Here is a 23407-nt window from a genome sequence, read left to right on the forward strand (position 1 = left end):
AGCAGGGCTCTCCATCAGCCGCACTGTTTGAAAACAGCTTTGTTTTAGAAGTTCGCTATGCAGCGACCGTACAAATATAGAAATGTATGATGATAATTCAGTAGGAACTCGGCGAATGTTCCGACATGGTGTAATCTCCTAAACATGTCGTTGATGTGGCAGAACAAGTCTACGACATCATTCTTCCATGCTGCTACATACGGCCATGCCCTTTTAGCTGCAGTTTCAATAACAGATGATGTCTCCGGACAGAGCTCCTGGGACAAAGACTGCATGTCGACGTTCCGCTGGCATTCAGCTGACTACAGTCAGTTCTTCGTCGTTGCTTTCGATGGAACGAGCCACTGCGTTTGCTACCGGTATCGAACACACTGCAGGTCTGTAGTCTATCGCTTCTAATATGTGTTCTTCTCGTGCTGGAGGGAACACGTCAATGGGCACGATCTAGTGGGATGTTGCGAGCAGCTTCTTCTAGATCCTATTTGCCTGGGAACCCCACCTCTGGTGTCAGGCTCAGGTAGACGTTCGGAAAAGCTTCTAGCCAAAACTTTGCTCCAAGCTAGGCGCTGGCGAAGCCTTCAAGGTGTATTGGGTGGTCGAACTTAACAGTTTTTCTGATGAGGCTCACGGTGTTTTGACTTGCGCTCCGGGAATATACGACCACGGGGAGGCACCGTTCGGCAGCCAAAACAAGATGCCTCTTACAGGTGTGCTTTTGCTACTTGCAGTTGGGCCAGCGCCTCTCGGAGTAATCTAGTCCGATCGCGGTTACTGCCACCGCCGAGTCGTGGCCGAGGGCGCAGACGAGGGCCATGTCGCCCGCTTCCGAGTATTCGTCGGCATAATATGAAGGACATCCGAAAGAGCCCCAGAGGCAGTCTTTCTCCAGCAAGGCTCTCCATCAGCCGCACCGTTTGAAAACGGCTTTGTTTTAGAAGTTCGGTATGCAGCCACCGTTCAAATATGGAAATGTATGATGATAATTCAGTAAGAACTCGGTGAATGTTCTGACATGGTGTAATCTCCTAAACATGTCGTTGAGGTGGCAGAACAAGTCTACGACATCATTCAGATGAAGTCTCCGGACAGAGCTCCTGGGACAAAGACTGCATGTCGACATTCAGCTGGCATTCAGCTGACTACAGTCAGTTCTTCTTCGTCATTGCTTTCGATGGAACGAGCCAGTGCGTTTGCTACCGGTATCGAGCACACTGCAGGTCTCTAGTCTATCGCTTCTAATATATGTTCTTCTTGTGCTGGAGGGAACACGTCAATGGGCACGATCTAGTCGGATGTTGTGAGCAGCTTCTTCTCGATCCTCTTTGCCTGGGAACCCCACCTCTGGTGTAGGCCCAGGTAGACGTTTGGAAAGGCTTCTAGCCAAAACTAAGCTTCAAGCTAGGCACTGGCGAAGCCTTCAAGGTGTATTGGGTGGTCGAACTTAACCGTTTCTCTAATGATGTTCACGGTGTCTTGACTTGCGCTCCGGGGATATACGACCACGGGGAGGCACCGTTCGGCAGCCAAAACAAGATGCCTCTTACAGGTGTGCTTTTATTACTTGCAGTTGGGCCAGCGCCCCTGGGAGTAATCTAGTCCGATCGCGCCTACTGCCACCGCCGAGTCGTGGCCGAGGGCGCAGACGAGGGCCATGTCGCCCGCTTCCGAGTATTCGTCGGCATAATATGGGGGACATCCGAAAGAGCCCCAGAGGCAGTCTTTCTCCAGCAAGGCTCTCCATCAGCCGCACCGTTTGAAAACAGCTTTGTTTTAGAAGTTCGCTATGCAGCCACCGTACAAATATGGAAATGTATGATGATAATTCAGTAGGAACTCGGCGAAAGTTCCGACATGGTGTAATCTAAACATGTCGTTGAGGTGGCAGAAGAAGTCTACGACATTATTCTCCCGTGCTGCTACATACGGCCATGCCCTTTTAGCTGCAGTTTCAATAACAGGTGAAGTCTCAGGACAGAGCTCCTGGGACAAAGACTGCATGTCGACGTTCAGCTGGCATTCAGCTGACTACAGTTAGTTCTTCTTTGTCGTTGGTTTCGATGGAACGAGCCAGTGCGTTTGCTACCGGTATCGAACACATTGCAGGTCTGTAGTCTATCGCTTCTAATATGTGTTCTTCTCGTGCTGGAGGGAACACGTTAATGGGCACGATCTAGTGGGATGTTGCGAGCTGCTTCTTCTAGATCCTCTTTGCCTGGGAAGCCCACCTCTGGTGTCAGGCCCAGGTAGACGTTCGGAAAAGCTTCTAGCCAAAACTTCGCTTCAAGCTAGGTGCTGGCGAAGCCTTCAAGGTGTATTGGGTGGTCGAACTTAACCGTTTCTCTATTCAGATGAAGTCTCCGGACAGAGCTCCTGGGACAAAGACTGCATGTCGACGTTCAGCTGGCATTCAGCTGACTACAGTTAGTTCTTCTTTGTCGTTGGTTTCGATGGAACGAGCCAGTGCGTTTGCTACCGGTATCGAACACACTGCAGGTCTGTAGTCGATTGCTTCTAATATGTGTTCTTCTCGTGCTGGAGGGAACACGTTAATGGGCACGATCTAGTGGGATGTTGCGAGCAGCTTCTTCTTGATCCTCTTTGTCTGGGAAGCCCACCTCTGGTGGCAGGCCCAGGTAGCCGTTCGGAAAAGCTTCTAGCCAAAACTTCGCTTCTAGCTAGGCGCTGGCGAAGCCTTCAAGGTGTATTGGGTGGTCGAACTTAACCGTTTCTCTGATGAGGTTCACGGTGTCTTGACTTGCGCTCCGGGAATATACGACCACGGGGAGGCATCGTTCGGCAGCCAAAACAAGATGCCTCTTACAGGTGTGCTTTTGCTACTTGCAGTTGGGCCAGCGCTCCTGGGAGTAATCTCGTCCGATCGCGCCTACTGCCACCGCCGAGTCGTGGCCGAGGGCGCAGACGAGGGCCATGTCGCCCGCTTGCGAGTATTCGTCGGCATAGTATGGGGGACATCCGAAATAGCCCCAGAGGCAGTCTTTCTCCAGCAAGGCTCTCCATCAGCTGCACCGTTTGAAAACAGCTGAGTTTTAGAAGACCTACCTACCTACCTAGAAGTTCGCTATGCAGCCGCTATACAAATATGGAAATGTATGATGATAATTCAGTATGGACTCGGCGGATGTTCCGACATGGTGTAATCTTCTAAACATGTCGTTGAGGTGGCAGAACAAGTCTACGACATCATTCTCCCATGCTGCTTGCTGTATATGGCCATGTCCTTTCAGTTGCAGTTTCAATAACAGATGAAGTTTCCGGACGGAGCTCCTGGGACAAAGACTGCATGTCGACGTTCAGCTCGCATTCAGGTGACTATAGTCAGTTCTTCTTTGTCGTTGCTTTCGATGGGGACGAGCCAGTGCGTTTGCTACCGGTATCGAGTGCACTGCAGGTCTGTAGTCTATCGCTTCTTATACGTGTTCTTCTCGTGCTGGAGGCACGGCCTGCATGCTGAGCAAGAAAATATGGGTGTAGGCGGAGCCGCTATGTGCACCAACCCCTTCCTTCATCTTCATGTAAATAAAAAAAGGGTATTGGTAAGCGCTATCAAAATACGGGAAAGGGCCGAACACACAGGAAGAATCATGTGGCTGTACAGCTTAATTTTGCTCCATATTTCATGTTTCATGGTCAACCTGCATTTGCCAAACAAAAACAGAATCACACATCCCACACGTCACCAACTGTTCACATACCTGGCTGTGGGTGTGGAGGTGTGTGTAGGTGCGAAGTTGAACTGCTTGTGGGCGCGAAGATGAGTTGTTAGCTGATAGGTCCTTGTAAAGGTCTTTCTGCAGTGAGTGCACTTGAATGTCCTCTTGTGCGTGTAGATGCAAATGTGCCTCACTATATTAATCTTCTGGCTGAAGAAGCTATTGCTACAATGCGTGCACTTGTACTGCTTTTCGCGTGCAAGAGTGTGAATGTGGTCCTCCTAGATGAACTTTCTAGAAAAGGTCTTGCTGCAAAGCCTGCACTGAAAAGGCCACTCGCTGCTGTGTGTCCTCTGATGGTTTTTAATGTGAGTGCTAGCAGCTGTGGCATAGCAACAGAGAGGCCACTGGAACCGCTGCCTGCCTGCTTGCAATTTCTTTGAAAGTCACGAGCTCAATCCACTCTCATTACTGGCTGAGCCTGCACAATGCATTAAAGCATGTTTTCTAGATGAGGGATATGCCTATTGATTTTGTTGGGAGCACTTTTGAAGCTAGGTTTGCTGGTCTTACAAATCTTCTGTTCTCAAGTCGGCATGGAGCTGAACAGTGCACACGAAAGCACATTTGTGGCATCAAGAAGCTCCACAGTTCATAGCTAAAGACCTTTTCAAGTAAACATCGCATAGTAGTAGTAGTAAAATACTTTTAATGTAAAAGACTTTTAATTACATCGCATAGATGTTCTAATCAAACTTTCCAGTTACTCTTTCAGGCATCCTTTGTATAAAGTTAATAAATATCTGTGAGCACACACAATAAAATACCGAAAAAATCAATACATTGCGAGGCACAGGATTTGATTTCGAAATAGATGTCAAAAATATGTCGCACTCTCCGATTTGCACTACCAGTGTGAAATAATGAAAATGAAAGCAAGTATAGGGCAATGCATACAAACTGCCCCTTACAAATATATACTTTAAGGTGCGTTGCAGCAACAAAAAAGTGAGAGATGCTAGCAGAAACTGTTGCTCTAATGTAAAAGATCATTTATTTGGAGTATGTGGAAACTTCAACGGAGACTGAACAAATCAAAGTAGCTAAAGCAAACAATACTGATGATGATGATTCATGTTATGATGCATGGGCTGCACTTTTCCAAAGAGCGCCGTGGCAGAACATACTTTTTGTTACATAAGGTGGGATCAGAGACCCATTTTCTAAGCATTTGGCAAACCATCACTTAAAACCTCAAGCGTAAAACAAAACTGACAATTGTAAGCAAACGTGCAAATGCACATATCAACAAATAAAGACACACTCTCAAACACATTGCACTGCAGTGAAAAGAAGGAATGGCTTTGCCAAAAGTTATCCACAGACTATTGCCTTTGATGGACTATGGCACAAGGGCCTATAATGTGCAAAAGAGGTAATAGTATCTCATCACTTGCCGAATGTTCCGGTCCTTGCTACTTATGCACTTTGCTCTTTTAGACTTTATCCACAAACACAAAGAGAACTGTGACAAGATTATAGAGACCAGTAGAAACAAAAATACATCAGCCAGGAACAAAGGAATTAACGCTGATGATCTCATAGGGACTAGGACACCAGTGATGAATCAGGATCACTAAAGGAACTGGATCTGAAAACTGCCCTTACAAGCAAATATTCTGATGCTTACAAAGGCCTAACTTTCTTATCCTGCTTGATGCATTACCAAAGAAGAAACTTTTCAATATGATATGTTTACTTACCAATTCTGGGACCAGACGGCCACAGTGTTCAAGAGATGTGCCAACTCTGGCCACAGCTTGCGCTTGCAAGCTGTCTGTAGCTCTTGGAAAGTGGTGAAGCTGCATAAGCCAGTGGTGGGTGCTGCTCAATAAACTCCAAACATCATAAGTTTTTGTGCATGCGAAATTCAAGCCGGTGCCTTTGGAGACGCCATTCCTAATGATAACTGGCGTGGTTATTTTTGTATCGGTCAGGGAATTGAACTGGCAATAATGGGGAACCTACCTATATAGCTTGGGTTTGCACAAGAGTGCAGAGACATCCCTGTATTATAAAAACTTATAGCAACGTTACGAAGCAGCAAGGACGAGCAAGACAATTGGTAGTGTGTGCCCAGTCATCTTTTGTCGTCCTTGTTCATTCTCAGGGTGGTGATTGTTCCTAACTTATGTACCTATGTACAATGAACATGCGATCATGTGGCCGTATAATTTTGCTCGGCATTTCATGCTTCATAGTCATCGTGTTTTTGCCAGACGAAAACAATCATACATCTCACATGTCACCAACTGTTCACATACCTGGCCGTATGTGTGAATGTGTGTGTGGGTGCAGAGGTGAACTGCATGTGGGTGCGCAGGTAAATTGACAGGCGATATGTCCTTGTGATGATCTTGCTGGAATGAGTGCACTTGAATGACCTCTTGCCCGTGTGGATGCAATGTGCCTCACCATATTAATCTTCTGGCTGAAGCCATTGCTACAATGCGTGCACTTGTACGGCTTTTCGCATGCAAGAGTGTCGAAGGATCAAGTATGTCTTCCTTGATCTGTAGCATGACATCCTGTGTTGAAAGGTAGGATCTGAAACCGAACATGGTATGGAAGTAGATGTTAGAGAGAAAAAGGAATTTTAATGAGGGAAAGGTGGAGAGGTCGGCCGTTGGTAACATGGCCCTGGCCTGCTACTCCACACAGGGGAAAGGGAAGAGGAGGAAAAGGAAAGTGCGAATGAAGGCTGATGATGGCATAATACAATGAGGTTCACGGGTGATGTCTACGCACACACAGACACAACACTGGCTGGAATTCGCATCGCGGTTAGTAGACGCGCATAAAACTCATAAAACTTGCCACAGATGTTGTAGTCGGCTTTCTACTTTATTCGACTCCTGAGCAGTTGCTGCTTCCTTGGTAGAAGCTTCAATTTCTTTGTTTAATTGGATAACCCAGGAGGAGTAGTCCTCTAGTTTCTGAGTGGCAGTGGACTCTCACTTTTTCCTGAAAAGGCCCCAGTCCACTATGCGTTTAATTTTGACTGACAGGGTGAGGCTTTTTTGCGTAACACACGAGTGAGAGAATAAAGTGATCACTTACAACGTTTTGGCCTGCATTTGTCCAGGTCACATGCTTTAGATGTTTTCCAAGGGTGTGGTCTGGGCAGGTGTTTCTGCTTACGCTGTTGCCTATTCTAGTTGCTTGATTGGGATCTGTATAGAGAGTCATGTGATTTCGGTGGATGAATTCCCCGAGATGTTCCCCTTTGGGTTGAGTATATTTATATCCCCAGTCCATGTGCGAGGCGTTATAATCCCCGACAACAATTAGTGGGGAGTGCGCCGCGACAGAAAGAGCTTTTCGTAAGGCCCTGAGAAGCCGTGGATGTTTATTCTTCGGGTGGCTATAGATGTTCAGGACAAAGTAAGTAGGTTGGCCTGATTTGCGAGGGAGGATTTCAATGTACTGGTAGTAATGGAGCATGTCTGTCATGTCATGAATGATGTAGGTGATGTTGCGATGCATGAATGTAGTGACTCATAGGTGTGATGCATGAGAGGGGTGGATAGCTTGATATCCTGGTAACTTATATATGTCTTGTTAGGTTCTTGGATTGCTGTAATGTGTGGGATTTAGGTTGCTGAATATAAAGAAGATTATCTTTTTCTTTTTTAGGCCTCTCCAGTTCCACTGCCAAATATGGAGGGAAGGATTTTGATGAGGGGCGTGCGTTGAAGAGGTAGCCATCTCTATGCTGGTTGGGAGGAAGGGTTAGAGGGTTAGAGTGGGAGCTGCTAAGTTTCTTGACAATATCATCAAGTACTTTGCTCCAAGTGAGTAAATCGTTCAGCTACCTGAGTGAAGCCCAACTCAACTTTTTGTTCTGTGTTGTTGGCTTTTTCCTCGATCTCCCGAAGTTGTTGTTCCCTCATCAACCAGGGGACGTTTACGAGGAGCGAGGCCTGATTGGGAAAAGAGTTGCTCCAGTTGTTGAGACTTATCTGTTGGGTTTGATTCGTCTGTTTTAGGAGGAGGTGAGTTATGGGTTATGGATGGGGTGGTGGGACTCGTAAGGTTATTTAATCAGCAAGAATCTGCGCCATCTTAAGGATTCGATTCTCTTCAATTAGGTTGTGTATGATTTTTTGCTCTTGGGATTTTTGAGACTCTGACCAGTTGTGCGAAAGATGGGAGGCCCTGTCCACCCAGCTCACCTGTTTGGATGTTCCGGCCTTGGATGAGCCGCTGGAGTCTCTGCTTCTTGTTGGACTTTTTCTGGAGGATCTGGAGCCCTTCAGCGTGGGGAATGAGTTGGACCTGGAGCGTGTGGTCGAGGCACTGCCCTTGGAGCTTAGCTTGATCTTGAAGGTTGTTCCTTGGCCCACAAGGATCCTGATGCTTGTCTGGTCGTGTGTTTGAAACGATGTCTGCATCTTGCGTCTCCCGTTCTGTGGTCGCCTGCACATATGCAGACTGGGGTGCAGACTTGCTCTGATGGATGGTGAACACTGCACCACTGACAATGACCTTGGACTGGCATTGGGCACACATCACGCCTGTGTCCAACTGTGCGAGAGTTCGTGCATGATTCAACTTTCGGATGGAAGGGATAAACCGCGTTTAGGACTCCGAGGTACCTGATGGATTGTGGCAGCCTGTCCGCCGCGAAGTGGAATAGAAGGGATGTTGACGTCTTTCCTAGAGAACGTGCCTTCACTATGGGAAGGAGTGGATTTGCTCTTCTTAGTTCTTCAAAGATTTCCGTTGGAGACTCATTCCCGTAGGCCTTGTGTATGATTCCCTGGTTGCAGTGTCAGGGGGGGGGGGGGTAATGTAGGTTGACACTGCCACCTTGAGTAGGGACCCTGCACAGTGATGGATTTTAGTTGGACGTATTGAAGAGCGCGTTCCTTGCTGGGTGTCGCCACAGCCGTGACTGGTACCGTGCTGCCATCAGTATGGCTGCCCTAAGCTCACGCTCTGATAATGCCGTGGCATCAAAACCGTCGCCTGTTGGCCTAAAGACAATCTTGGCCTAAAGACAATCTTGTAATCATCGCGTGGCAAGGGAGGTAAAGGCTGTGAATTTTTGTCGAGAGGTGGAGTGGGAGACAATTTCTCTTGTTTTTTAGCTGAACCACATGCCGCGTCTCTGGCTGGGCTTGTTGGCATCGCTGTGTTGGCTGCTTGAGTTGAATTCACACTGGGGGCTCGATTTTATTTTCAGGAATGTCGATCTCAGTAATTACTTTTTAGAATCCACACAAGCGCAGCCTGTAATTACTCCCTTATTACAAATTTACTGCACCTTGGGGGATTCCCCTAAACATTTGACCAACACAGTTCCCACTTCGAGTTATTGGTCAATTCGCTCTCGCCCTACCATAAGCTTGCCGCCCCGGTTAGCTCAGTTGGTAGAGCGACTACTCCGGTGAAGCGGTGGTCCCGGGTTCGAACCCCGGACTAGGATGAATTTTTCTTTAACTACGAAGTTTCTGAGAAAGCTGTATAGCTTTCCTCTGTAGCTGTTGGCTGCGCTTGTGTGGATGCCAATGAGTAATTACTCTCTAATTATAATTGAACTTCTTACAAACGTGCAAAAACGCTTTAAGCCCAATTTAGGATCACACAAATAAAGAGGAAGATAAACCGTTGCGAATAGAACACCACTGCTAGACTGTGTATTGAGCAGAAGCTGCTGCTATGCAGAGCTTGACCGACTATCTTTTTTTTTCCTTCTTCACACAGCTATTGGTTCTGCTGCAGCATCCCAGTCCACTGCTGCACCAGTGGAAATCTTGCTTGCCCATGGCAAGTCTTCCTGCATTCTTACATAGGAAAGCATCCCTACGCATTGACTACACTAGTTGGTTTGTTTTCCTTGGAAGTAACTTTGTGGCACCTCTATTTCAGACTACTGTCCTATGCCACCAATATATGCGTCAGGGACAATCGTTGGTGCAGATTCCACCGTCCATGGCACAGGTAAGTGCACTAAGTGAGGTGAGGTGAAGAAATTTCCATTTGTTTGAGGCTAGTACTGTAATGGAGCGTTATTTCTTAGTGAAGATTTATAACATGCGCAATCCTCGCATAAGGTACTGAGAGCTGTGTCTTCACACATCAAAATACGCGTATGCTATATTACTTTACTGATTGAATGGCTTAAATTGGGAGAAACCGAGTAGTGCTTTAATTGCAGCAGGCTACCAGCACACTACCGGTGCCCCGCAGTTTACTGCTGCTGCGACTACTACCCCTCCTCTCCCTGGCAGTGAAGATGTGTATAGTGAACTGTTACAGCAGTGATAATCTACTACGAAAATTGATAAGTTAACTTCAACACTATTGCTACAGCATTGCACATAGCTTAACACTATGCAGTTGTATCAGTGCACAGTAACGTCGTGGGTGTTTAATAATTAGCTGCGTCACACATCGTGCTATACTACCACTTCGAGCGCCAGAAATTCATTTGAAAGAGAAGAAATAAGTTTTAACTTTATGCTTACCAAGCAGTATTTCGTATCTTTTTCTGTGAGACTATGTTTGAAGGCATTGTTTACGTGGTGGACATCTCTATTTTCTGTAGAGCATTTTATAATATGTCACTTTTTCGTTCAGCTCAATAAACACATTGAATACCCTTCTCAGGCAGACGCCGTGAAACTTGCTTCACTAGTTTGTTGCTCATCATTCAGATATATGCTTCAAATCTAGCCTAAGAAAGTGAACCTGAGCAGTAAAATACCTGGGCCACTGAGTTTTTATTTCTTTGAGAGGTGCTACCCAAACCATGACCATCAGAGTGCCCACACCAGCACCACTGGAATCAACTGATTATGGTAGGTTCTCCAAGAAAACATGAGAATTTATTGCAAAATACAACCTCCCATCTACATTGAAAACTATGGACCAGTAACCTTGATAATTTCATGGTGGGCATCGACGGGCCCATAATAGTGGTTAAGTAGTGCTTGACTGCCAAAAAATATGTATATATTCCTGGATTTTTCCATTTGCTTAACTCAAGTATTCCATAAAAATGTACACATTTTTAAGGCACTGTTGGGTAAATACCCAAGTTGTGTAATGTTGTCAAAACAAAACATGCAGTTACAAGCCTACATTTAGCGGCTTTGTTCTAAAAGTTCTTAATTTACTGATAGAACAACATGTATAGAGCACTCGTGCTGTCAATTGTATCATAGCAGTGTTTACATGAATGTGACTCGTCTCACCTTTCTGGTGTATGGTACGAGGAAAATGCATCAGGGCAGCATACATATCGTGGTAAGCGAAAGAGCTACTACTGGGGCTAGTTGGAAATACATCCTTGAGGGTATTAGGAAGCGCCAGTCCTTCTCTGCATTTTGCTAGCACTCACCTATACCCAGCCAGATGAGCATAGATCAAGAAGGGAAAGCAGAGTGCAGCAGTGAATGGAAACAGGTGACGTGTAGCCAGTTGGATTGCCTCCAAACACTTGCACTGGATAGAGCACTTAAAAGCGGAAGATAAAAGCAGCCTACGCAAAAGGTGGGTGCGGCTTGCCCCTCCACAGCCTGCACTAGACATGGCGCCTGTAGACTTGATGTGGTGCATGTAAATGATGGCACAACAGCTGAACGAGATACACTAGGAAATATAATGCGCCATGGTCGCATTTCTGTAAATATTGCTTATGTATCCTCAAGAACTCCCTCAGACAACTGTTAATAGGAAAGCCATTACTTTGTAAGGGCTGTTGGTTTCTTTCATTATTTCATGAAAATTTGCATGTTCTGAGTTTGAGTTTTTTGCCAACTGTATTTTCTGTGGTTGGGAATTTGTGGTCCTTTGACAGAAAATTCTCAGACCATTAAAGGATAAAATTACCCTATGAAGGGTCATTTCTCTTTCAAGAACAGTATAAGTCATGCCTCGTTAATAGAGACACTTTGGGTTCGTCGAAAGGTTTCCATAAAGTGGGCCTCTCGTAATAACGAATCATGAAGAAAAACGAAAGAAGATATCTTTACAGAAAAAACATTTAATGGTTGCAGACCGCTTCTATGCATAGTAGTGGACCATGAAGTGAGTATTGGGCAATCTTAGCAGCTTGAGGAGCATTATTCTGGTCGCTATTATCCCGAAAATTGTGTGGTATATTTTGAAGAATGTTTTGATGTCACAGTAGTGTTTTAGGCACATGATAGTGCTTCTTGGCGTTGTTGAAGTATCTGCTACTGCAACTGTTCAGATACCAAGGACCCTGTGCTCACTCACCTGAGAGCAGCTGAATGTGGTTTTCAATGCAGCACACAGAATTTTGTTTTCACAGGCACTCGTGCAATGCAGCAAATGGTAAGGCGTGTTAACCGGACACCTAGCCACTGTAAAGGATGAATGAAACCATGGACACATAGAAAGGCCATTACGACAACATTTGCTCATTCATTGCCTTCCGCCGGGTTTCTACACTCAAATTATAAGTGGTAGAACAACAGGTAGAGGCATTCAGGAATTTGTTCTCATTGCTGTCCATATTAAAGGAACAAAAACACATAGATACCAATGGGCTCCATGCATTTTTAACCTGTCTGTTGTCTGTGCTGTGAGTTTTCATAAAGCGACACGTAAATGCATTGAAAAAGTTTGGTCACCAGTAAAGCTGTCTATATCAGAGCGGTCACATTAATGGGGCACGACTGCATTCATCATTTCGCACAAAAAACGACATGGCACTGTATGGTGGGCAATTAATAGCCCTGTGACTACACCCTAATTGTGATTTTGTGTGGGATATAGGTTCCTCTATGAGGCTGACAAAAAATAATTCTTTGCTTTCTTTTATATTTTTTTTCAGCTGAAGCTGGTCCTAGCGGCCTCAGTAGTGCCATAGAGGACAGCACTGCACGGCCAGTGGTGACACCAGCGCCGGAAATACCGAAAAGCAGACGTAAAAAACGAACACGTGCGTACAGCCCTCACACGAAAAGGCGCTTCAAGAAATTGCATTCTCGAAGCAACAGGTACCGAAAAGCACTGGGCAGAATCAGAAAAAGGCACCAATCAAGCCGACTAATGCAGCAGGAGGCTTTGAAGAAGCTTGAACCGCATTTCTCACAAGACCTTTTTGAATTGTTTAAAGCTCAAATCAGGCTCTATTCTTTTCCAAAATCCAGAAAGCTTTGGTCAAGATAAATGAAGCAATTCGCTCTCAATTTGTTCTTTCATTCTCCAAAAGCTTACCGATTCCTCAGAGAAATGCTGCATTTGCCACATGTAAGGACGCTGAGACACTGGCTGGCAGAGATCCCAATGACACCTGGTGTCTTTCCAGATGCCATGGATGCAATAGAATCAATCACACAATATTGCCCACTACAAGACAAAGCATGCTGTCTTTTATTCGATGAAATAAAAAAATTTGATGTATGATCAATCCAAAGACATTGTAATTGGCTTCACAGATGATGGGAGTACCAGGACTTCTCTTGTGGCAAACACAGCTCTTGTTCTGGCGGTGGCTGGCATATCAAGAAGTTGGATGCAGCCAGTAGCCTTTGCAGCATCCCACAATGCAACTTGCAATGTGGAAGTTGCTATTAGATTTAATTCAGCAGCTTGAAAGAAAAGGTTTTCTGGTGAAAGCGGTCATCTGTGATCAAGGGTCGAACAATGTCAGCCTGTCAAAAATGCTGATCCATTCTATCCGTGAGCCATATTTCATTGTCAACAACCATAAAATATACTTCATGTTCGACACCCCTCACTTACTCTGAGGTTGTTGACTGGACATATATCAAAAACCTTTACCAAAAGACTCGTAGCATAGATCAAGCCTCGAACACACCAACTGAACATCTAAAAAGGAGATTGGCAAAAAAACCAAAAGAACGACACATCTACAGGATGCCCTTTACTGACATGAGAGTCAAGTATGCCACACAAGTGTTCAGTGAATCTGTGTCTGTGGCACTCTTCACTCTCATCGCCATTCAGGAGCTTCCTGTAGATGCCAAATTTACAGCAGAGCTTGCGGAAAGGATGGATAAGCTTTCTGACTGCCTGAATAGCTTGGGCCTGAAGAAGCAGGACGACAAGTTATGGTACGCAATGGCTGAGGGCTCGGAGCATCATGTCTTTCTTGAGTCATGCATAGATTGGATCGCCCAGTGGCATTTTGGTAGTCCTCTGGACAAGCAACCACACACCATCAAAGGTTGGCAGATCACAACCACAGCCTTGCTTCTGCTGTGTTCAGATCTAAAAGAAGATTTCGATTTCACTCATCTTTTCACTCGTCGATTGCAGCAAGATCCCTTGGAAAATTTTTTTGCAACAGTTCGTCAAAAACATGGGGCTGCAATGAGACACCTAATGTGTACCGATTCGTGGCTGCTCTAAAACATATTTGGATTGGCCAACTCTTCAAAATATCTCAAGGAAACTGCGAAGTGACAACAAATGCGTTCCTCACCAATTTGGGGGTGTTTCTGCATTATTGTCATCAAGCAGCACTCCGGCCACAAGCCACAGCAGGCAGCAAGGCTCAGATTTATGTGACGTGCCAGCGTCTTCACAAGATGCCTCTGACATAGTATATGAAAATGTTGTATACCATATCACTGGCACTCTTGTGAAGAGCTTTCTTGACCAGAGGACTACAGACTGCACATGTGAGAGAACACTCCTTGTAGCAGACGGTGGCTCTCTCCATGGGCGCCACCAGTTCTTTGCACTACTCAAGGAGAATGGTGTTCCTGAGCACCTTTTCAGGTCAGTAGCCACCACATCTGAAGAATGTCTAAATTATATAAAGGAATTGGATTCAGCCTTCAGAAAAGAAATCTTGTACTGTGCCCATTTATCGAATGTGTGCACGACTCTTGTTGAAAGGATGCCAAACTAGGAAACCATTTTCTGTTCACTAGGCTGCAAAATGAAATTTCTTCAATTATTCTCCCACACAAGGCTACATTGCCACCTTTCATTCGTAACCAAGAACACAATAACAAAAACAAAAGAGAGTGCTCCTGCCAGAAGAAAGTGTAAATTACTGGCTAAATTAATGGTGCACTGAGTTAGGTTAGGATTATTATATTTGTTTTTTTGGTTTGGTATGGTTTATTGGAGTTTAACGTCCCAAAGCGACTCAAGCTGTGTATGAGAAATGGCGTAGTGAAGGGCTTCAGAAATTTCGACCACCTGGGGTTCATTAGTGTGCACTGACATCGCACACTACACAGGCCTCTAGCAGTTCGCCTGCATCGAAATTCGACTGCCGCGGCCAGGACTGAACCCGCGTCTTTCGGGTCAGCAGCCAAGCACCAGGTTGTGCCCTCTCTTGAACTTCTTTTTTACTTTTTTTAATGTATATAAGTGTTTATGTGCCTGTTTATCCACAGTCCTGCTCCGATTGCCCATATACTATATCGACTGCTTTTCCTCCTGCTGCATTACTTCCTTTGGAAAGTACAAGTTTGCTTTCCGGAGGGGGTTGTGTGCCTTGTTAGTTTGAACATTGCTATGACCAGTGGTTCGCAATTTCCTCAATAATGCCGAATGGCAACAGCTTACACAGGGTGCCGCGGAAAACCCGTGTGCTTCAGCTTCTTTCCCTTCCTGTGCGACAAGCACGCAGTCACAGAGCCCCTTAAGAAATGCCAGAAATCAGTTAATAATGACTGGATGTATGCTAAAAATAGTCTCTATGAACAGTTGCACCATGATTTGTGCAAAATTAAAATTGTGAAACACGTCATGCATAATGTCAAGGCATATGTAGACACAGGTGCCCACAAAACCCAAAGGTGCTGTGCAGACCCGAGGGGTTTGTGGTATATTATTTGGCAACCCCTGGTAATGGCTTGCACTCGGTTGTGCAGCTGGAAAATTTACTGATGGCTAGAACCCACTGGCAAGATGTTCAACTCTGTAGCAATTAAGAGGGGTATATGCATAAGATGCAAATTGGTTGACATATGTGCTGATGTCCAATAGGAGTGTGCTCGAACTATGCTGCACTGCTATTCACATTTGCTGTGCGTTTTTTTTCAGGAGTTATAACATTTGAGGTTTCACTTCCAATACATGAGCTATGAGGGACGCAGTAGCAGTGGCCGGCAGAATATATTGAACTATATGGCGTCCCTAAATGTGTGCTGATACTGTACAGTACACGAACCACTTGCAGTTTACCACTCAGTAATAAATTAACTTGACACTGTGGTGGATGCAATATATTGGAACGGAGAAGAATTGCCGGTTTTTTATACAGTCTGTGTGTTGTTTTCTTTTCTCTAACGACCTATTTATATGGATGCTTACTTTCGGTTACCCCCCAGTGTATCGTCACGGCAAACTGAATTAATGACCTTTCCAGCCATGGCCACAATTGTTCTGTGGATTTTCAAAAAGTCTTCTCTGCACATGACTCTCAACCTGCCTTGGTTGCAACTTCCTACCCTTGGCACCAACAAAAAACAAGTAACCGAAATAAGGAATGGAAGATGAGCTACTCTGTACAGCATGCCAGCCTGTAACTCATCTGCAAAAGTTAGCTAAACATGCCCAATGTTAGCCGAGTCACACAGTGAGCTTTTCTTGGAGTCTTTATACTAAGCACTAGCACTGCAGCACATTATGTTGTCCCCAGCCCAATGCACTGTGAGTTCTTCTGTTCGAGTGAAAGGTTGAAAATTTTCGCTGCCTTTCTCTGCATGTGTTTATTCATAGCGACAGACTGATGCATTTCAATACATGTCAGATGTTTTACTTCCCTGCTATTTACCTGAATCTCTTACAAAGTTGTGTACACACTTATATTCATTCATGTAGCATTTGATTATGTATACTGTACCTACCTTGATACCTTTTTTTATCCTCTATATATTCTCTGTGCGCTCATGTCTTCTAGGTTTATATAATGGCATTTTTTATTTTGATTTTTAGGATGCCTGTCACTGATATTGCAATGCCACTGATGCCTGAAATCATTTTTTGAACATCGATTGTCACTGCTGATGTTCTTTTAATAAATTGCTCTTTGTACAAAACCATTTACGCTTTTCGTGCTCGAGCGAGCGCAGCTGCTAAGCAGTCGCGCCGCTCGCCACCATGCAACATCAACAGACACATCGAAATACAAAAGCGAGTGAGCAGATTCCGTAAGTACTTAGAAAATCAAGCCTGAATGCAGCGCGGGAGCAGTTAACCAACAGTATTTACAAAGCTTGGATCGAGCTAGCGGCCGCCAGCACCAGGAACGCGCGAGCAACCGGCCACCTCAATGCGCGCCGCCATATTGGATTTCTGGATTGACTTGTTGGCTTGATTGGCTTGGCTCGGGGAGTTTTGAGCAATCCATGTGTTTATAGCCTCTCCCAGGTGCCGCCACCATTGCCTTCAAAAAAAAACGTCCCCATTGGCTCTATGAGTGTCACTCCCTTGGTCACATGCTCAATGCACTCCCAGTGCTGGCCGAGCCTGCAGAATGCAGTAAAGCACATTTTCTAAATGAGGGATATGCATTAAGTGAACTTGCAGCTATTGATCTTTGGCCGGTTCCTCTCAGGAAGTTTTGTGCTATTTTTATACCAGCTCGGCAGTCATCACCATCTATGCGACACAATAACAGGGACTACAAGCAGCTGTGCATGGATCTGAGGCACCATCTAAAACAATATCCGCTGGCTGACTGTATAGTTAAGGGACAAGAAAAAGGTACAAAATTCACTACCACTACCTACAGCTGCACTGAAGACAAATGCTCCTAATTGCTCTCAACTGTAAAGTGCAGATTTAATGAGCACACGGCATATCTGGTGAGGAATGCCATTGGCAGCTTTTACAGCATCCTTTAGGGTGCCATTCCCAGACTCGAAAGGGAATGCTGAATGAGCCCAAAGAGGACCCCACTGTTGCACACTCTTTGTCAGGTGAAGAAAATGCATATTGTAAGTCATGCACTCCTTGCCATACAAATGCTGTGCGTAGCCATGGAAAGTTACTAGGTGCATTTCAGCAACCTCGAGCTGTGGAAGTGACACTTTTTCCACTAACAAAATATGGATGGCCCCAACAAGATATCCCCAATGATGCAAGTATTTGTTCTCCAGAATTCCTTCTAGGACTGGCAAACTGTAGAAGAAAATCCAGTTTTCCCGCTCCTTGGCCTTCCACCACCTTCTCTCCCGAATTGCCCTTGGCAGTCGTCGTACCACTTTTGGAGGCACTATTAGTTTTATTTTATTATTGAGTTGCTGCTCACAGGCTATGTGGTATGGATGAGCCACATTTCTAGAAACTGTTTCCCCACCCCAAAAGAACATAGTACATACAGTCTGGAACAAAGCTCCAGACTATATGAAAGTGTTGCAGATTGATGAGTGGGGAAACAGTTTTCACTCCATTCACATATTTTCCTTTTTCAATGGAAGTTTCCATATCTTCTATCATTTGTTCTTCTGTCCATTCTGGAGCATTAATTGCAGCTGGATATTTATTGCCCTTCCAACTTCCTCACCTTTCTGCAGGCACCAGTTACAGCCATAATATCCATTAAACTGTGTCACACCCTGCATTGGTATCTTGCCACAGAATCAACAGATTCTGTGGCAGAATCTGTAATTCATTAAGAAGCCATTCATGGAGAGGTTGTTCATATCCTGAACAAAAGTATTTTGGAACATCTGCATGCATGGTTTGTCCTTATTAAACCACAAAGCAGCTAAAACAAGCTTTTTCATTCTTTCTACAGCTGGAACCTCATTGACTATTAGCTGAATAGGCCAGATTGAAGTGTTACTCGATTTAAATAATGGGGCACTATCCGCATTCAATGTAAAGCTGATCCTATAGCCAGCATCAGCAGTTGCATCAACAAAGTCGCGATACATTTCTCCACCAGAAATATCAGATATGTGGTCAATGTGTGGCAGGGGCTGAGTGTGGTCAAGAAACTTTCTATCTTTCAATACTTTTCTGAGCTGAGGAACAACATCCAACCTTACAAAAAAAGGTGCCTCAGAAACTTGCCATTCCTTGCAGCACATAGGGCACACAGTGGGCAAAATTGGCTTATCAAACATGCAATGAACTAACTCAATGAGATTTAGTAGTCCATTTAATGTTAAGTTAAGACATTGTGAATGCTTTCGAATGAAAAGAAATATGTCTCCTTTTGACATTGCAATTTTTTCAGTAACTGAGTTGCTAAATAGCTCCAAAAGTTCCTGATTTGGTGAGTCCTCCACTTCCACACTTGAGGCAGGCAATGCATCAGATGGCTCTTGCGTACTTGAATCATCAAAATGATCGTTAAAGCATAGTATTTAGCAGGGTACAAAATATTTTCAAAGCAGAACATAAATGCATTGCAGACCACAGGAACATTCTGCACTGCTTACAGAGAACTGCTGCTCATGTATGTATGCTAGGTTGTCATCCGGACCGTCTCCTCCTCCTCTCGGTGGTGGCTGTTTTGGACAGTTCCTCTCATGCCCATCATGATGTCCGCCCTGTGCAAGAGAGAAGCACAGTATATAGCAGGGCATAAAGGAATTTCAAAGCTCAAGACAAATGCACTGCAGACCACAAAACATTCAGCGCTGCTTACAGGGAATTGCTGCTGCCTGTGTGTATATATGTGCTGGGTTGTCATCTGGCCCATCTCTCAGCAGTGGCTGTTTTGGACCATTGCTAATGCAAACATCATGATGTCTACTGTGTGCGAGAGACATTCTTTTCAAATGCAGGAACATGCAAGGTACTGTCTATGCTGTCAGTAGCCAGAATTTCCATGTTGAAATTTTCCTGCCACGTACATCTGGCTAACTTAAGGAAACTAACATTTTGCCATGAAAACTGTAAATATCTTTCGCCTCCCACAGCAGGTCTTTAAAAAAGGTGCTCTGTAGCTCTGTAGGTGCTCTTTAAAAAGGTGCTCAGCTGCAATAAAGTGCGTGTTAGAAATGTCAACAAAAACTTCACTGTCAAACTGTCAAGTTCCTTGCATCACAACTTTGGTGCAAGGAACTGCAAGCAGGGATATATCTCAGTATTCTTCCTTCATGTAAGCCAAATAACACCCAGCTTTTCAATATATAAGACTGATAAAAAGAGCACAAACATTGTGCCACAGAATTCTAAGCGCACTCGATCTACTCAGAGTACCCATGGCTAAAAATAAAGACCAAAAAGTGAGCTAGAGATCTTAAGGAGCCACGGGCAGCCTGTGGATGACTAGCTAAATTTCTGATGCAATTGGCGTAAACTATTATTCTCTGCGATCCTTCAAATTCGCTTTAGATTAATGTTCACGACCAGCACGGTAGGTGATAATGACCAAAATAGCAAGCGGGCTACTCTCGGGGTGTGCTTTGCAGCCAACCACCGGCGAGTGCTGGGTCAGAAATTCGGCAAGAGCATCGAACCTTCCCATTCCGGGTGCGATCAGTATTCACATATATGGTAATGAATAATAATGCTAATCATGGCCATTGTAAATTTTAACTGCTGCGCAACTATACAACTAAAATACTCTAGGTATGCATACTACAATGCTTGCCAAGGCTTGCGACTGCGTATCCTCACCCGCCGAGTTGTCTGCGGGTGCCATCTGCATGCGTCACAGAAACGAATTGAAGAAAAGCGAACAGATCGGCACACAACTTCATAACTCTTCATGAGATTCCGTTTGCTCCTTCGGAGATTTCAATAAGCTGTCCCCTCGTTCCGGCAAGCCATGTGATGCGTGCGAGCCAGATCCTCACTGTAAAGATTTTTTTTGTTATTCCAGCTGGCGAAAATGAAGCACACGGCCACGCAGAATATCTGCATGTGCAAATCATACTTACAAAGTTAGAGCTTTCAGGGTTTCCCCCGCTGCTGTCTCAGGGCCATCGTTTTCGGCACGCAACGCTGAGAACTTGGACTCAAGTACGTTTTATATGCTCCTCACGCTTGCTTTCTTGTGGGGTCTATCAAAAATGAAGCCAAATGCCTTAACTTCACACACCATGCCTAGCACCGACACTTATACCGACTGTTGCGTAAATCAGAGAAAATCGAAAAAAAATTCCCTCGGCCTAACTGCACGTTTGTTTGGGCTCACATTTCACACAGAGGTTGCATCTGGTGGTCAGTTTTGTTTTATACTCCAATTAGGTGGGGTACTTGCCTGATTCGGTCAAAATTACTTGGAAATCCTCATCGTCTACAGCGACAGCGAACCACTTCGAGGAAGGAAAAAACTAAGGATAGGCCCTGACGTCGCTTTTTGTGAAGCCGCCTCGCAACCGGAAGTTGGCCTGTCTCTGCTCTTCCGTTTTTCTCTCTCCTCGCTTTCTTCTTTCTCCACCAAGCTTTGGGGCACGGGTCGCGCGCGGCTCGGATGGTGCCGTGTTGCTCGAAAGAGAAACTTCTGGCGGTGTGGTGCGTTGTTGCGTTCGCTGCGTCGTCAGCATGTTTTGAGATGGCAGAGATTTGGCAGTGGAGTGTCATAAGTCAGCTTTAGTGTTTCACGCTGCGGGTCGTGTAGCCTACTTTTCAGTTTCTCAAATGAGCATTTCATCGATTCGTCTGCTTGTTCCAAGCGACACGTGCTGTGCAACGTCACTTGTGCATTTTCCTAAAAAGTAAGCTCCGTCGAAAGTAGTGGGCCGACACCATGCATCCTTAGAGTCATCGCATCTAGTCCGACTTACAAGTGGTGCATTACTTACGCTGTTGGTGAGAGACAAGCTTGACACCAAACTGAAGTGCAGAATGCATGCACCAAGTGTGTCATTAAGCACAGCATTAAGAAGGCTATTAGTAAGAAATCTGCGTGTTGAGTGCAGTACGGAACATCGCGATGCACATACGTGTATCATGCCTCGTATAATGTTCTGCTTTCCTCATGCCAGATACTGACTGAACAATGATAGATAGGGGCAGCGATTGTGGCTGTTAGAGTAGTACATTGCACGAGAGTAAAAACTGGATAGCAACTTTTTATCGAAAATTTTCATGAAGCTTACTCAGCTGTTAATGAATTGTACAAGTATATTTTGCATAAATCTCCAGGCTGATTCCACTGTAAGTTTTTTAAAATAAATTCTTCATCGTCTGTCTTCAAATTATTCACGTTCTTCATTGAAACCTGAAGAAGGGTATCTTATGTAATTTGCACACATTGGTATTACATTACAGATATACTGTTTTCTTTGTATGTTTGCTTGTGCGCTTTGCATGTTGTGCTGGAGAATGCTTGAAGAACACTCATACATTATTTTCAGCTAGCATGGCATAACTGTGATCATCACAAAGTGTACAGAGGAGGAAAGAGCCTCAGGGTTCTGGCCAATGCCAGTGTTCAGACAAGAGGACTTGTGTTCATGTGCGTGAAGACAAGTCCTCTTGTCTAAACATTGGCATTGGCAAGGACCCTGAGGCTACAGCATCCCTTGTTCACTTTGTGCTGTCAAGACGCCCATCTGCCTGCCCACTCTCTACCATGACTAATTGTGATCATGCATGAATTGATCTATGCGCAGATGTATAAGCTGATATTATTAACGATTAGTCTTTTTTTGTGGAGTTCATGTTCCAAAGCTGCGTTTTTTTTCTTTTTTTTGCCAATGAAATGTGAATGCTACAGCTGAGATAGCACTTGCAACTCATGCTAAGCAGCTGAATGCTCTAGTCTCTGCACCACCACAGCCAGTGAAGAAGCATTTGGCTCTTTTTAGCAGTCTTGTGCAGCATTGCGAGCAATTAAGGTGAAAATAGACACGTGCACTTTATTGCTTTGATCATGTCTGCACTATTGCACATATTTCATCACAGTGCTAATTTGTTCCCTTTCTCTGTATACATGGGCTTGGTTTCTGTCTCTTGCATAAGGAGCAGGGAATCCTGTGTTGACAGGTGGCAGCAAGATTTATTTTTTCAAAGTAGAGGATGTGCCCCCTCCCCCCCATTTTCATGTGGAGTAATGCATTTATGTACATGCTTTCTGAGCCCTTTTTTCGGTACAGGGTCAGTCGCACTTAGCGTGAACATGGCTCCGTGAGGCTGCGCACACGTGGAGCATCATTGCAACCAAGCCGGTAGCAAACCTGTGGAAAAGGCAGATAACACGAAGCACGACGTCGAGGTCCCTCTTCTCGTGCGCCACTCTGCATTGATTCATGAACAGGTTAGATGCAATGGAACTCCGCAGGTACGTGGCCCTGCAGAGCCGTGTTCCCTCTAAGTGTGATTGACCCTGTACTTTTCACTTTGCACTATCATTTGGTTTCATAGCATGATTGTAAACTGCATATTTAGCTTTAGTGCTTATTTATGTCTGCTCTGCATGAAACATGCATGGTCTAGATTTTTAAACTGAGTTAGCAGCAGGGCATGCTGTGTTTGCAGGTGGTAGCAAGTTTCGTTCTTCAAATTATGAAATGTCTTCAGGCCTCTCTTATGAATGAACTCACTTTGCTGCAGGACCAGAATATCTGCAGATGACAGGCAACAATTAACATTCATACTTACATTCACTTTTTTACCCGAAACATTTGTTCTCCTTTCAGTGTGGGGTAGCAGTGTTTATAGTGGCATACTGCTATTGGAGCAATACACTCCATATGTGTTGAGTGGCTCCTTATGATGGTCGAGGCAGCCTTAACAAATGTTTTTGAATAAAATGCATTTGTGCTGTTAATGCATATTACTTTGACAATTGAAGATAGTAAACA

The 23407-nt window shown here is 44.8% G+C and overlaps 1 long non-coding RNA gene and 1 pseudogene across 2 annotated transcripts; one reads left to right on the forward strand and one right to left on the reverse strand.

Moving 5' to 3' along the window:
- Positions 1–3107: 3107 nt before the first annotated feature.
- Positions 3108–14046, forward strand: LOC149356382 (uncharacterized; annotated as a pseudogene). The gene is made up of 5 exons (XR_016289807.1): positions 3108–3326; positions 9441–9503; positions 9606–9677; positions 10475–10537; positions 12541–14046. The product of XR_016289807.1 is annotated as an uncharacterized LOC149356382 (transcript).
- Positions 14047–19086: 5040 nt separating this feature from the next.
- LOC149356383 (uncharacterized) lies at positions 19087–20585 on the reverse strand. The gene is made up of 3 exons (XR_016289808.1): positions 20537–20585; positions 20236–20451; positions 19087–19198 (listed from the first exon to the last, which is right to left on the reverse strand). It is a non-coding gene; the product is annotated as an uncharacterized LOC149356383 (long non-coding RNA).
- Between the last annotated feature and the right edge of the window lie 2822 nt (positions 20586–23407).

Source organism: Amblyomma mixtum, chromosome 3, assembly GCF_055824585.1.
Source record: "Amblyomma mixtum isolate Tamu chromosome 3, ASM5582458v1, whole genome shotgun sequence".
In the NCBI taxonomy this organism is placed as follows: domain Eukaryota; kingdom Metazoa; phylum Arthropoda; class Arachnida; order Ixodida; family Ixodidae; genus Amblyomma; species Amblyomma mixtum.